This window comes from Oryzias melastigma, linkage group LG17, assembly GCF_002922805.2.
Source record: "Oryzias melastigma strain HK-1 linkage group LG17, ASM292280v2, whole genome shotgun sequence".
In the NCBI taxonomy this organism is placed as follows: domain Eukaryota; kingdom Metazoa; phylum Chordata; class Actinopteri; order Beloniformes; family Adrianichthyidae; genus Oryzias; species Oryzias melastigma.
This window is the reverse complement of record NC_050528.1, coordinates 22829073-22842545: the sequence shown is the minus strand read 5'-3', so window position 1 is coordinate 22842545 and position 13473 is coordinate 22829073.

The following is a 13473-nucleotide window of genomic DNA, read 5'->3' as shown; positions in this document are numbered from 1 at the left end:
TCATCCTCACTATCTTCATGAAGTTCTGAGGCAATTCCACCAGTACTACACTGTTCTGCTGGATCTCTGGGATTTGGGGTACAATCTTTGCTTCAGCTTGTCTCGGATGTGCTCTATGGGGTTCAGGTCAGGGGTCATTGCTGGTCATACCATATGAGGTTCTACCACTTCCTGAAATCAAGCTGTGACAATTCTGGCTACCTTCCTCAAAGGCCCAAAGCGCTTTACAGTCACAGTCATCAAGTCACACACACTTTCACGCACTAATGCCCCCCCCCAACTGATGCAAGCATGTTGCCCTTCATTTTACTATACTCTTAATCAAAAAAATGTTAATTTCCAAAACTTACATAATCGCAACATTTCAAGAAAAAAGTATCGATACTACTACCCCTATTATTACTTGATATCAGATTGATACCCAAATTCCCTCCAACACCCACCCCTAGTGATGATGGGTTCTAAACGGATTTGATTTTTGGTTTGAAATGGGTTATTTAAACAAGCAATGCATGTGCAATACAATCAACAGAGGTTTACATCCGTACAAAGACAAAATAACTAGGCATCAAATTATAGATTTCTTGAATGGGAGTGGGAGGAAGCGAACCTATATAATCCCACCCCGGCTCAACAATACTATTTCCTTTACATGAATTGTTTTCTGGTTTATAGATGTCTCAGATGTAAGAATGTCCAGTGACCGGACAGTTTACAATAACTGATAAGACTTCTTCCACCAAAGCCAATCCTAGAAACCCATTTGACCGCAGCATTTTGACCATCTCCAACAGATGTCAACGACCATCATTTCTGTGCAAAGTAACCCAATACTCGTCAATGAACAGGACAGTAGACTTGCTGCATTGTCCAGATCCTTGTTCCAATCGCAAATGTTCAATGTCTTGAGTGGAGTTACTTGAAACGGTGGTCTGGTATTCAAGTCAAAGCCTCTCATGCTCATGGTGACTGAGTTGTGCACGTGGAACATTCGTTTCGGAGTTTGATACACACTCATGGGGAATTTTTTTTTTGTAATTTTGATGCTATTTCTGAAAACCTTAGCACCCCTCGCATCTGGTAAATGGGCCTAGATCAGTGTGGTATTTTGAAAAACCATGTCTGAGTGCATAGGGTTGTAGGTAATGGTCATGGTTGCGTTGTCACTCACAAGGGACCACTCCTGGGTCTGTCACAAACTCCACCAGTAGTTGTGTGTATTGATGCAAATCTGTTGATGACACTTTAGTCTCGTCTCCACTGAGAGGTACGGTACGGTATTTTGAGCATTTCTATTACAAAATGCACCTATTAAGTCATACCCTTGTTGTTGTTTACTTCACCCCACATGACGGATCAACTTTGAGTGGAAATGCTCAACTGAATTGCCTGGACCATTCGAAACCAGACTGGACCATAACATACAGCTCAGTGGAAACTAGGCTTTTGAGACACGCAAAGTTCACGTCCAACATCTGACTATTACCAACCCGAAGGCGCACTATGGCCAGGTGGCGCTGCTCATCGTACGTTCATGGCTATTAATGAAGAACTTGGAGTGACTTACTGGTAAAAAACAGCTTTTTATACTGACAGAATCTTAAAATTGATGCCACGTTTTTTTTGGTTTTGCTGCCAATAAGTAAGGCACACTGTACACAATGAGACCATTATGTGGGAAACACAACATGAGGTGTGTCTATCACCCTGATATAATTGCCTCCCTATCCTGAAAATCTGAAAAAAAACACTGTGTACGACATCCAGAGTTTTTCCCAAACTTATTGTGAGCACACAGCATCAGCTCCTTCCTTTCAACGGAGTAGTTGTCACACAGTTTGTGTTTACATTTCACTCATCTGTTCACCCAGCTGTTAGAATTTGGAGGCACATCCAAAGTGCGTTTGGTTTCTATATGTTCTACATGCATTAGCGAGAAGTAGCTCTGCCTAAATGGCACTACTTAATTGCATACCACCAGCCCCAGTAATTGTGCCTCCTGAGTTGTAACGCTGTGTTTTCTTCCCCTCATTGATAGCGCTTCCTTTCTCCGCTCACGTTGCACAAATGCATCTTTTAATTGGAAGTGGAAAATTCCTTCTTTAATTCCTCTCTGACACACTCGGCTCCTCCCGAGTGCAGCGTGGTGTGCCACACTGCCATGGTGTTTTACAAGGTAACGACCGGCGCTGGGTGTGCGAGTCCCTCCAGTGGTTTTATGGTTTAGAATAAACACTAATAAAGGGAATGAAGTAGATGACTGAAGCGGGTGTGCTTTCAAACCATGGTTAAAAACTAGTTTCACAGGTGACTAGTTGGCAGATGGAATAGAAATGGGATTTCGATAAATGGAAATGAGCGGGTCTCGTCTGGGACGCTGCTCTTGGTAAATGAAGTGATGGGAACTGCAACATCAATAGAAGAAGATACTGATGGAATGACTTAGCCCATGGAGATTTGCTAAACTGGTGCAGAAGTGTATAAAACCATTAAAGCTCCTGCAGGAGAAAATGACTTTTTTTATTTTTTTATTTTGCAGGCTTGTGGAGTTGAAAAAATTCCAACTGAATTCTTTTTCTCCTCAGAGCGGTCACAAACTAGACTCAGCATCCTCATTAAATATCAAAAGTATGTTATTTTTTAAAAATTCACTAAAAAGCTTTCCTCAATTTAAAAAAGAAACAATAGCCAGAAGCATCTATTTTTTTTTCCTCGATTGCTTACCTAAAAAAGCATTCAGACAGAAGCGCGCTGGAGATTGAACTCAGAAAAGTAATTCCCCCAGTTCGGCAGCATAAAAACAAGCAAGCAGCATATTTCTCTAAAATAGCTGAAATGCTGAGATCCATCATGTGGGAAAAAAGCTTTTTCTGAGCGAATTTGTGTATTTTTAAACCCATGTTTTTTTGCTTTGCATCAGACATATTCATTTTGCAGCATGATTCTGTTTGTTTAAAGGATGACAATTTGTGCAGACATTAGGGCTAATGCACTTTAGTCCAACTGAGTCCATGCTACTTAGTTACATCACGTCAGAGCTGAACTGCAGAAAACACTGCAAAGCCCCGTTTTGATTTATATACTCATTTAACAATTAATTGTTGGTGATTAGTGCTGTATTTTAACAATTCTTCACCCTTAACATCTACATTTATTTACACCTATGAAAAAAAAACACTTGTGTTTTTTGTTTTAAGTAGGTGCTAAGCTAGTGTAATTTTTGCGCAGATGTGGTTTGATGCATACTTTGAACAATAGGAATTAAGGGGTTAAAAGTCTAAAGTTTAATTATGTGTGAAAAAATATAGGGTTTTCATCTCAGCAGCTACAAGAACTTGGGATTGGGAAACTTTTATAATGTGTGAAAAATCAGTGAAATATTGCGATACTTTATTTACAATACTTGTATCGATTTAAAATACTGCTAAGGTGATATTTAATTAGTTATTTACAAGCAAACACGTAGTCAAGCCTTACTTCCACTTAAATATTTTCTAAATTACCAAAATAAAACACCGTGAATGTGCTTGGGTTAAACCAAATTGTTTATGAGATACAGTTAAAGTGCTTAATGCTCTGATCATTAAATAACATGTAAATTAATATTCAGATAATTCTTAAGTCATAATTTTAAAAAAAATGACATATTGTCTGGTACTGTCTTAGGAAATATCGGGATACGATCGTGTTGTGATGAGTATCATATCGCCAGACTCTTGCCAATGCAGAGCCCTGGTGTTTCCTTCTACATTCAGGTAAGTGCATGTTGAGGTCAAACAATATTGTTTTTAGTGTCTTCTCAGCATCTTAAGAAATGTTTGTCCTTTATTTTATTTAACTGATTAAATATTATAATTAGTTATTTGTCTTTGACAGATTTACTTGTGTATTAGCAAATCTGAGTTGCAGGAAAAAACTATGGAAATCCTAAAATTATGAGAAAAAAAGACAAAGAAAAGTGAATACTTCCAAGACAGATCTAGATAATGGTAAATTGTCTTTCAAAATAGTCATTTTATTTGAGCAAATGGTCTTAACATGATTCCAGAGGTTGTTATTCTTTTAAAACCACATATTCCAAAGTAGGCTTTTGTCATAACACCTTTTTGCAGAATTTTGAACGCCCTTGGGTTCCATCTTCATTCAGATCTGAGTTAAAGATGGATATTATAAAAACTTCTATTTCCAATTTCATCTATAGGCAGCACTAGGGCATCGCTTCTGACCCTACATGTCATGAAGATGGGAATTAGACCCCAACAGGCAAAGCAGTAAACAACACTGAGCAAATGTCCAAGTAAACTAAGATCTGCTTCACTGTGTCAATCAATCAACATTCTTCTGAAGAAAGACATAGACAAAATCCATTTAATCCACTTTCTTAACCCACTTTATCCTTTTTGGGGTCACAGGGCTGCCAGAGCCCAACCTGGCTACTCTAGGGTAAAGGCGGGGTACATAGGGTCACCAGCCTGTCATAGGGTCAAAAACTGACACGCCCATATACACTTAAAAAAGAAATAATTAAGAATAAAATAGGATTGCGCAATGAATTAGTTCCTAAGATAAATACAAGTAGCAAATTGACAAAAAAGTGAAATGACTTTTCAAGATAACTTATTTAAAGCAGTTCAAATAATCATTTAATTAAAAAAAGAAATTCTTTTTCATATTTTTACTGATCCACAAACATTCTCAAACACCTAATTCGTTGAACAACATAATTAATTTTGATAAAAGAGTCATCTTCAAACTTTAAATGTTCTAATTTGAAGAATTTAAGAGAAGGCAAACTCTGACCTTCAGACTTTGATGACTTCAACGCAGACATTAAGTCTAAAGCTACGGACACACTGGGCATGCGTTTAGCTTGTTTTTGAATAGACATAAGGTTGTAGACGTAGCTGTAGACTGGAGGTCATACATATAGCTTTAGACTTGAGGTCATTGACGTAGCTGTACACTTAAGGTCATAGACGTAGCTTTGGACTTGAGGTCATAGACGTAGCTGTAGACTTGAGGTCGTAGATATAGCTTTAGACTTGAGGTTTCAGACGTAGAAGAAGAATTAAGGTCATAATTGTAGCTGTAGACTTAAGGTCGTAGACGTAGCTTTAGACCTGAGGTCGTAGACATAGCTTTAGACTTAAGGTCGTAGACGTGGCTGTAGACTTGAGGTCGTAGACGTAGCTGGAGACTTGAAGTCATAGACGTAGCTGTAGACTTGAGGTCATACATATAGCTTTAGACTTTAGGTCATAGACATATAGCTTTAGACTTTAGGTCATTGACATAGCTTTAGACTTGGGGTCGTAGACGTAGAAGAAGAATTAAGGTCATAATTGTAGCTGTACACTGGAGGTTGTAGACACAGCTTTAGACCTGAGGTCGTAGACGTAACTGAAGATTTAAGATCATTGACGTAGCTGTAGACTTGAGGTTGTAGACACAGCTTTAGACCTGAGGTCGTAGACGTAGCTGTAGACTTAAGGCCGTAGATGTGGCTGTTGACTTGAGGTTGTAGACGTAGCTGTAGACTTGAGGTTGTGGACGTAGCTTTAGACTTAAGACCGTAGATGTAGCTTTAGACTTAAGGTCGTAGACATAACTTTTGACTTGAGGATATACTGTTTTATAAACTTGGAGAAAACTACAAGCAACCTGGCAGTGGGTTCTGTCACATAACCTCTTGGGTTTTATTTCTGCCTTACTCTATCCGATCTTCAGTAAAAAAAAAAAAAAAAAAAAAAAAAGAAACTTTTTTTTTTTTTACCTTACATGCCTTATACAGTTGGAAGAGGTTGGTGTGAAGCACAGAAGTTGTGAAAATCTGGCGAGTCTTGCTCCAGGCTTTTTCTTTCATGGCTCTATTCCGATATACAAAAGACTTGGCGTCTCATAATTCCGTCCGGCACAAACCACAATTATTAATTTTCACCCATTATCAATTTTCAAACAGTTGGCACTTCTGTTGAATAAAAAGGACGCTATCCATACGTTGTGACCAAATTCGAGTCCCTTACTGGTCGAAGTTCAAGTGTTTTGTACATGTAGACTGATAACAGTTGTAAATATTTAGTTTGAGGTAGAGAAAATTCGATTTGGCAATATATCCCAATATTTAGTTTGGCGATACTTATTTCGAATTAAAATGCTGACAAGGCTATATTTATTTAATTATTTATGATCATCCTTCTTTTTGTTTTCTACGTAAACCCCATGACCACTAGTTAGCAGCACAGCATGTTGAGCGTCTTTGAGCAGCTTTACACCGCAACAAAAACAACAAGATCTTGCAAGAACCCGCTTGTGTTAAATGTTCAGTCAAATGTTGCAGTTTTTGTTGTTACGAGACATAAACTACTTATTTTTTACTGTTTTATTTATTTTTTTACATAGTCTTAATAAAAAAGTAAAACTTTGTTCTGGTACAGTCTTGGGATTTAGTCCAATACGTAGCGTATTATATCGCTAGACTCTTGCCTATACATACACACTCCTATTCATAGTTGAGTGCACAAATTCATCTTTGCTCTCTTTATTTGTTTTGTTTTTTTTTTGCGGGATTGATTCTTTCCCAGCTTGTCATTTGTAAACCTGTTGTCTGTGTTTGTTACAAGTTGCCCTTGTGGGTTGTCGGGTCATGTGTTGAGGAAACACCTTTCCCCTTCATCCTTATCCTTTTTTTTCACTTCACAGTCACCTAAGTCTCGCTCTGTGTGTGTGAGACCTTGGCCCTCAACCAGCAGATGGGTCGTGGCTGCCACAGAGGCCGCAAGTTGTCAACACGCAGTCTTAGATTGGCTGCTATTATCTGTACAAGCTTTCAGCAAAAACCTCTCGGAGCTTTACACTCAGGGCAAGATGGGGACGTGCTGCTGAGGCGAGATAAAACCAAGAAAATAACACTCATTCTCCTTTTTTTAGTCCATATTTGACTGAATGCCATGAAAACCACCAGCTGGTGAAATATTGAAAGTTGCCAAGACTATGGTTTTCACACTGTCAGAAAATAACCCCTCTGTGCCCACATGATGCCATCTGTCAGGTGGTCATATACTGGTTTTGCTTTTGCAGACACCGGCTCATATCTGAACACGGTCATAATGAAGCCGTGACAACCTCTCATGGATTCAAAGACCCCTTGTATACGAGATGTTATTTGATGCCGGGGTTTGGTAATTGGATCTTCAGAAGGGAATAGCAGCCAATGCCGGAGTTCAGGAGTGGTGATTGAGTATCTCTCATCCATTTTTTCTTTTTTATCCCGGTTGATGCTCTATCCACACCGAAAAACAAATGAGAAGTCTATTTGGTTTGGATAATGACTCCCGGCCGGCTGCCTCTTGTCCACCCTAAAGGCTTTCCGCGTGTCATATAATCAGCGCCCCCCCCCCATCCTCTAAACTCCTTAAATGTGTGCCAATTCTGACAAACAACAAAGCTGGCCTGCAGATAATTGTGTTTGTGCTCTCTGCTCATCCCCCCCCCCCGTCCTCGCTGGCGCAAGAGGCAGCCGCCGCCTCGCCTCGTTTGAGAGGTGCTGTTTTTCATCCTTCGTGATGACAGCCGCTCTCTTGTCATTCCTGCCTCGTGCTTGCCACGGCCGCCTCGCTCAACTCTAGACTCCATCCCCTTGCCACCCCTACCCTGCTGCCTCCTCCTGTCTCCGACAATGTTTTTTGGCAATTGCTTTTTTTTGTTTTTTTTGTTTTTGACTCGATTAATTCAGTGACATGACTGAATGCGGGCCCGGCAAAAGTAAACAGCGGAGCCTTTGAGTTCCGTCCAATCTGAGACAGCTCTTGTCCGTTTCCCAGCAGGCATTTAAGAGCCTGTGCCAGCACCTCTATCGCTGCTCTTAATGATGATGATCACGGGGGTGATGGTGGAATGGCGGTAGGGTTAGAACCTCTGCTGGTGGTGGAGCCTCAAGAGGCCCCGAGCGGTCTGCTGTTTATCCCTTGTCATGACACCTGACTGTATAAATGGAGCCTGTCTGTTTGTTTTATCGTCAACAGTCCCAGGCCTTGCCTCCAAGGCAAACAGAGACAGGGTCAGGGAGACTACAGCTAAAGACATGGCAGAAAGAGCGATGGTGGCTGCCACGGTCACTCTACTTCCCCTCCATGTGGCTTCTGGTTTTTTTTTTTTTTAACCATATAGCAGTGAATCCTTTCAAGTATGGTGACTAAGTCCCTGAAGGCAACACAAAGCGTAATGCGAGTTGTGTTGCTTCACGCCATCAAAGAGGTTTTATATCCTGCCATTCTAGTTGCAGTCCAGAACTTAGCATTTGTTTAGGTGACATGCCATTATGGGATCTTGTGGTTTTCAATTGGCCGACCTTGTAAAGTCGCCGACACCCTGGGCGTACCTCGCTTTTTAGGATCATTACTTGTTGAAGTGGCTACTATTTCAAGAAATTGTTGACAGTACAGCCTCCCTGTGGAGTTCCCTGCTTCCCCGATTCTCACAGAAGACAACAACACTTCAGTGTCTTTTGCTGGTTTGAAGTGTCAATCAAAAGCACAGGCTTTCAGACAGAATTGCCAGTCGGAAGACCCCTCTCAAGAGGAACCACTCTGCCAGGTCGGAAGCACCCATTTCTCTTTCCTCCATCCAGTTATTCTCCGCTGTATTTTGACTTAATCCCTCACACCCCCTCTCGCCCCGGGGGTGGCCTCGGCCTCTTCCAAGCAACCCCGATCGTGCCCCGATCACTACCACATCCCTCCTGAAAAACCAACAAGGGAAATGAGGGAATTAATTACCACCCCCCAAAGCTCGTTACCCTGGCTCAGCTCTTTCAGCTCGCTGGCTCTCCGCTGAACGCGATTGTAATTCAGCACTAGACGTGAGGGTAATGACGGAGGGTAGCCGTCCAAAGGGAAAAGTGCCCACTGATAAATGTTCGCCGGGGCCGGATGTGGCGGAACTGACGTGCAGGGCCCCGGAGTGGCTTCGATGTGACTGGCACCCAGCTTTGGCAGTGGGATTATGTGAGAGAAATAATTTATGACTTTCTTTTCCGGAGCTGAGACGAGTGCCAGAAATGAGTAATGACCTCTTGGAAGTTCAGCCACTGTGATTGCGAGCAATAGCCCAGGTTGTCATTGCCGTGGATATGACAGGATTGATAGTGTAACGAGAGGTTAATGGAGTAAAACGCACAAATGGCAGTTTAATTAAAAATCAGAAAGCCACTAGGAACAACATTTTAAGATTAGAGACGTCCTCGCTGATCAATATTGTTCCCTCTTCTGAGAATAAAAATGATGATTTTTTTTTGTCTTTTGCCAGCTGCCTGTCACTTAATATTCCCCACGAGCTTGTAATCCTTTCTTCTCCCCGCTCCGTTGTGTCGTAGTTTTTCTCTGAGAGTTGAGTGCTTCACAGTTGTCCTCTTTTGTGTGTTTTTAGACAGTTTTTTCTAAGCCCTAGAGAAAAAAAACTCCAAAATATTTATTTGCTCATCTCTTTTCTTGCATCCCTTTAATTTCCCGTCGCCTTAAGTCCGTTTACGGACTGTGCTTCTATCAGCAAATATTTTTTTCCCTTTATCCCTCAGTATCCAGTGCCTTTTTTCATTTTCTCTCCCCCACTTCCTTAGTCATCCCTCTTCCCCTCTCCTCAGCTTTCTTGCCCACGACTGATCTGCTCTCATTACACTGATGGCCCGAATGATTCACTTGAATGGCACACTCTCCAAGGCCTCCCTTTCTTTTGCAAACAGACGGGCTTTTTCTTCGGGCACGACGGCAGGGCACCTGCTACTCAGCGGCTTGACCTCTCAATGTCATCATGCAATATAAGCCAGAAGAGAGATGAGCACGCTGACATGTTTATTTAGCTGCAGGTCTCCGTGCATAAAGGTTGTTGGAGTGGCACGACTGAGCAAGTCAAAGGGGAGAGTCACGCTAAGTAAATTTGTAAGGGACTGCTCAAAGTGGATTTCATTTTTGTTTAGCCCGGTCAGGCATTAGACTTGCCTTTGATCTCTGCACCAGCCGGCGAGTGGAAGTTCGGCAGCTGCCTGAACATCCTCTGTTCTTCATCGCTGGTGGTGCATATTTCACACTTTGAGAATTACCTGCAGAGCGCCTGACTGCTCTGCCTCCACTCCTACTCACTATTCGACTTCATTTTTCTAAAATGCAAATGGGCGCAAGCTCGAACTAAGGCTGTATCCCATTTACTTCCCACTGCTTTCAGTCTGAATATATACATACCTGGCTGTATATTTATGTGAATCTGTCAAGCGGTAAAGTCTTAGTTGTGAAGTTCTACATATCAGCTAAAAAACATATTTGTTGGCATCAAGACCAGGGTTCATTTCCACCCCGTAATTTTTTTTTTTTAGAACCCATGATATTACACGATAACACCCCAATGAGGCAGTCACTGGAAAATGGTTGTCAACCCTGTTGGTCTTTTAATTAGGATTATGGATGATGATGTTTTGGGAAAAAATCAAACATAGTTTCTGCAGAGCGGCAGTCCTTCTTCAGAAATTTGCCTTTGAGTTGTGTTGGTGCCGAGTAGGCCTGCTATGGCGTTATTAATTAGTTAAATCTCCAGGGACATATCAAACATTCCTTGGAAACTAGTAGTTCCAAACCTCACCTGTAGAGGAAGCAGTGTGTCAAAAGGATGATCTCATTAAGATTTAAACCCTTTAAAAATGATTTATATAAAATTTCGAATGGTTTAAAATATTTCATTTCTTATTTATTCAATTTAATTTTACCTCTAACAGTAGAGATATCATTGATGACACCTAAATAACACATACTTTTTGACAAACAATAATCTTTGACTGTTTAAGCAATAACAGTGAGTCAGTCTATTCTGATGCAGAGGAAAGGTATTTTTCATAGCTGATTTGCAATGAAATGCAACACTTTAATAATGTTAAGTGTCACATAAGAGTACGAAGCTGCTTTTCTTAGCGACGGAATCGGATGATTTATGTGTATAGCTAAAAAACCCACTCCAATGAAAATAGTGTTTTTTACCACGTTCTTGTAACATTGAAATTAATACATAAAATTGCACTTGTAAGGATTTCTTTATTCCCACTGAACTGGCATTTGGCTCATAACTGCATGTCTGGAGCAGCTCTGGAGCAGTCGACCTCTGATCAGGAAGTTACAAGTTCACTTCCGGTCCTGTCAAAGTGTCCTTGGACAAGACGTTGAACCCTGCATTGCTCCTGATAGTTACAGGTTTGGCAGCAGTGTGTGAATGTAGGGGTAAATAAAGTAGAAAAGCAGGATATGCTGTAAGTAAGCTCTAGGGTTGTAGAAAAATGATGATTCAGTGAAATATCGCAATATTTCCTTTGGGGATATTAGTATCAATTTAAAATGCTTCCATGGTGATATTTAATTAGTTATTTATTTCACCATGAATTTACTTTGGTAAAAGCAACTTGTATATGAGATACAGTTGCAGTGCTTAGCATTGTGATCATGAGTTACAGTAAATTTGACCATTTTATTACAATTAATTAATATTCAGGTGGAGTTAATTGGGATTGTGAAAGGGTTGTAAGTTAGTGGCAGAGAGTGTTCAGAGATGGATGTTGGGAAGAGAAGGCAGGCTTACTTGCATCAACAGTCCCGTCCACAACTCATAGACATATTTCTGTTGAACTCCTGTTGCTCTGCAAAAACTATGTCCTAGAAAATGATCGTTTTTAAAAAAAAGTCAGCTGAAAAAGGCACAATATCAAACTAAAGAACCACTGGGAACACTTATAAAATACATCAAAAGATGATCAGATGGAGACTTTGAGCACTTCATCACTAATGAGTGTTGAATATCAGCGTAAGGCTGCTTTTTTCCGCTTTAACATCCATCAGAATTAGGTTAGTTCTGGTAAGAGTACAAACGGTGTTGCTAAAGCTCCTGTGTTAAAGACGTCCAACTTGTCAGTAGCTTGGCTAAATAAAAATATAGGTTAAGCTTTTTTGTTAAATCAGATGACACGTGTTGACCATTTCTTTGTCGAAAACAATGTAATCGTCTGTGAGTGTTGCATCATGGGACATCATTCAGATGCCTGCTCATCTCATGCTCATCAGGACTAACAGCTGAGTTACCAAAAGAAGAGTGGGTTTGGTGCGCCATCCCAAGATTTTCTTTGGACTAATCCGGCCACCTCTGTGCTGTTGTTCCCTCATAGTAGCTGTAAAATGATTCAAAGTCAAATAAAGTCGCATCAAATCAAAACCAGGTTTGAAAATAAACTCTGTCTCTCCACTTGGTATTACCACGGCAGTGGGGTAACAGGTGGAAAGAACAGAGCCGATACACCTACGTTTTAATGAGGGTTCCCGGAGATCTGAGGGTTCAGCAGGTGGTCGTCTGCACGCCGCGTGGACAAACAAGGTTTCAACGTTTCCAGCACACAGGAGAGCTCGTTACTGGTTTGGCTCCGCAAGCTTTTCCTCGCTGGTCAGGTGTCCATGAAAAAAATTCTTCATGAGATTTTTTTTTTTTTTTTACAGAATTCAGTGTTTCTAGTTTTCAGGTTTTTCTTCACTCTGTGCCACCAGCATTCATTTGGGATGAAGCTAAATCAGCACACAAATGGTTTCATAATGCTTCTCTCTCAAACCACGTGTATAAAACAAAGCACCTGAGTGAAACAGAAATAGAACAGCGTGGTCTTCATATCTCTGTGAAGCACTTTGAATCACCTCTATGTATTAAAGCCGTCATACCTTCAAGTCCGTACAATGATTTATAGTCAGTCCTCTCATTTTGCTTTATAACGTGAGTTCTGCATTTGTAATTCAGATGCTGGAAATCCTACTTTCAATCTCAACGTGTCAGATTTCTGATGATGCGGTCTGTTATATACCAAACTAATTCCAGTTCGGGGCTGCACGTGGAGCAGTGGTCAGCCCTCATACCTCACATTAAGAAAGCATTGGTTTAAATCCCAGCTGGGATCCTTCAGTGTGGAGTTTGCATGCTCTCCTGCACTGTGCATGCGTGGGTTTTCTCCCGGGACATCTGCTTCTTCCAACAGTGCAGAAACGTGCTTTGTAGGTTCATTCTAAATTCAGGGTTTACACTACCTTCACCATCGCTGGGTTGGATCCAGCCACTCTGTGACTCTGAAAGGGATTCAGCAGGTTCTGAAGATGGATGTTTCTCAAACAAATATCTGAAAAACACCAGGAGAAACTCTGTATCTTCTTCTTTCCTGAAGTCACACCTTGATTTAAACCTGCTGTCCTATAGAATTGACCCTGTTCCCTTACAAAACAAAAATTCAAGATTTATGATTCATTTATTGTTATATACACAGCTTTAACTGACACATTTATATTCCAGTACAACCCGAACAAGATCAGACATACAAAAGAAACACACACAAAAGATGACTGAGGTGCAGCAGTGGTCCATGTGCCTTGTTAAGTGAGGGGAGTAGATGGTTTACACAATTAGAGGGGGGAG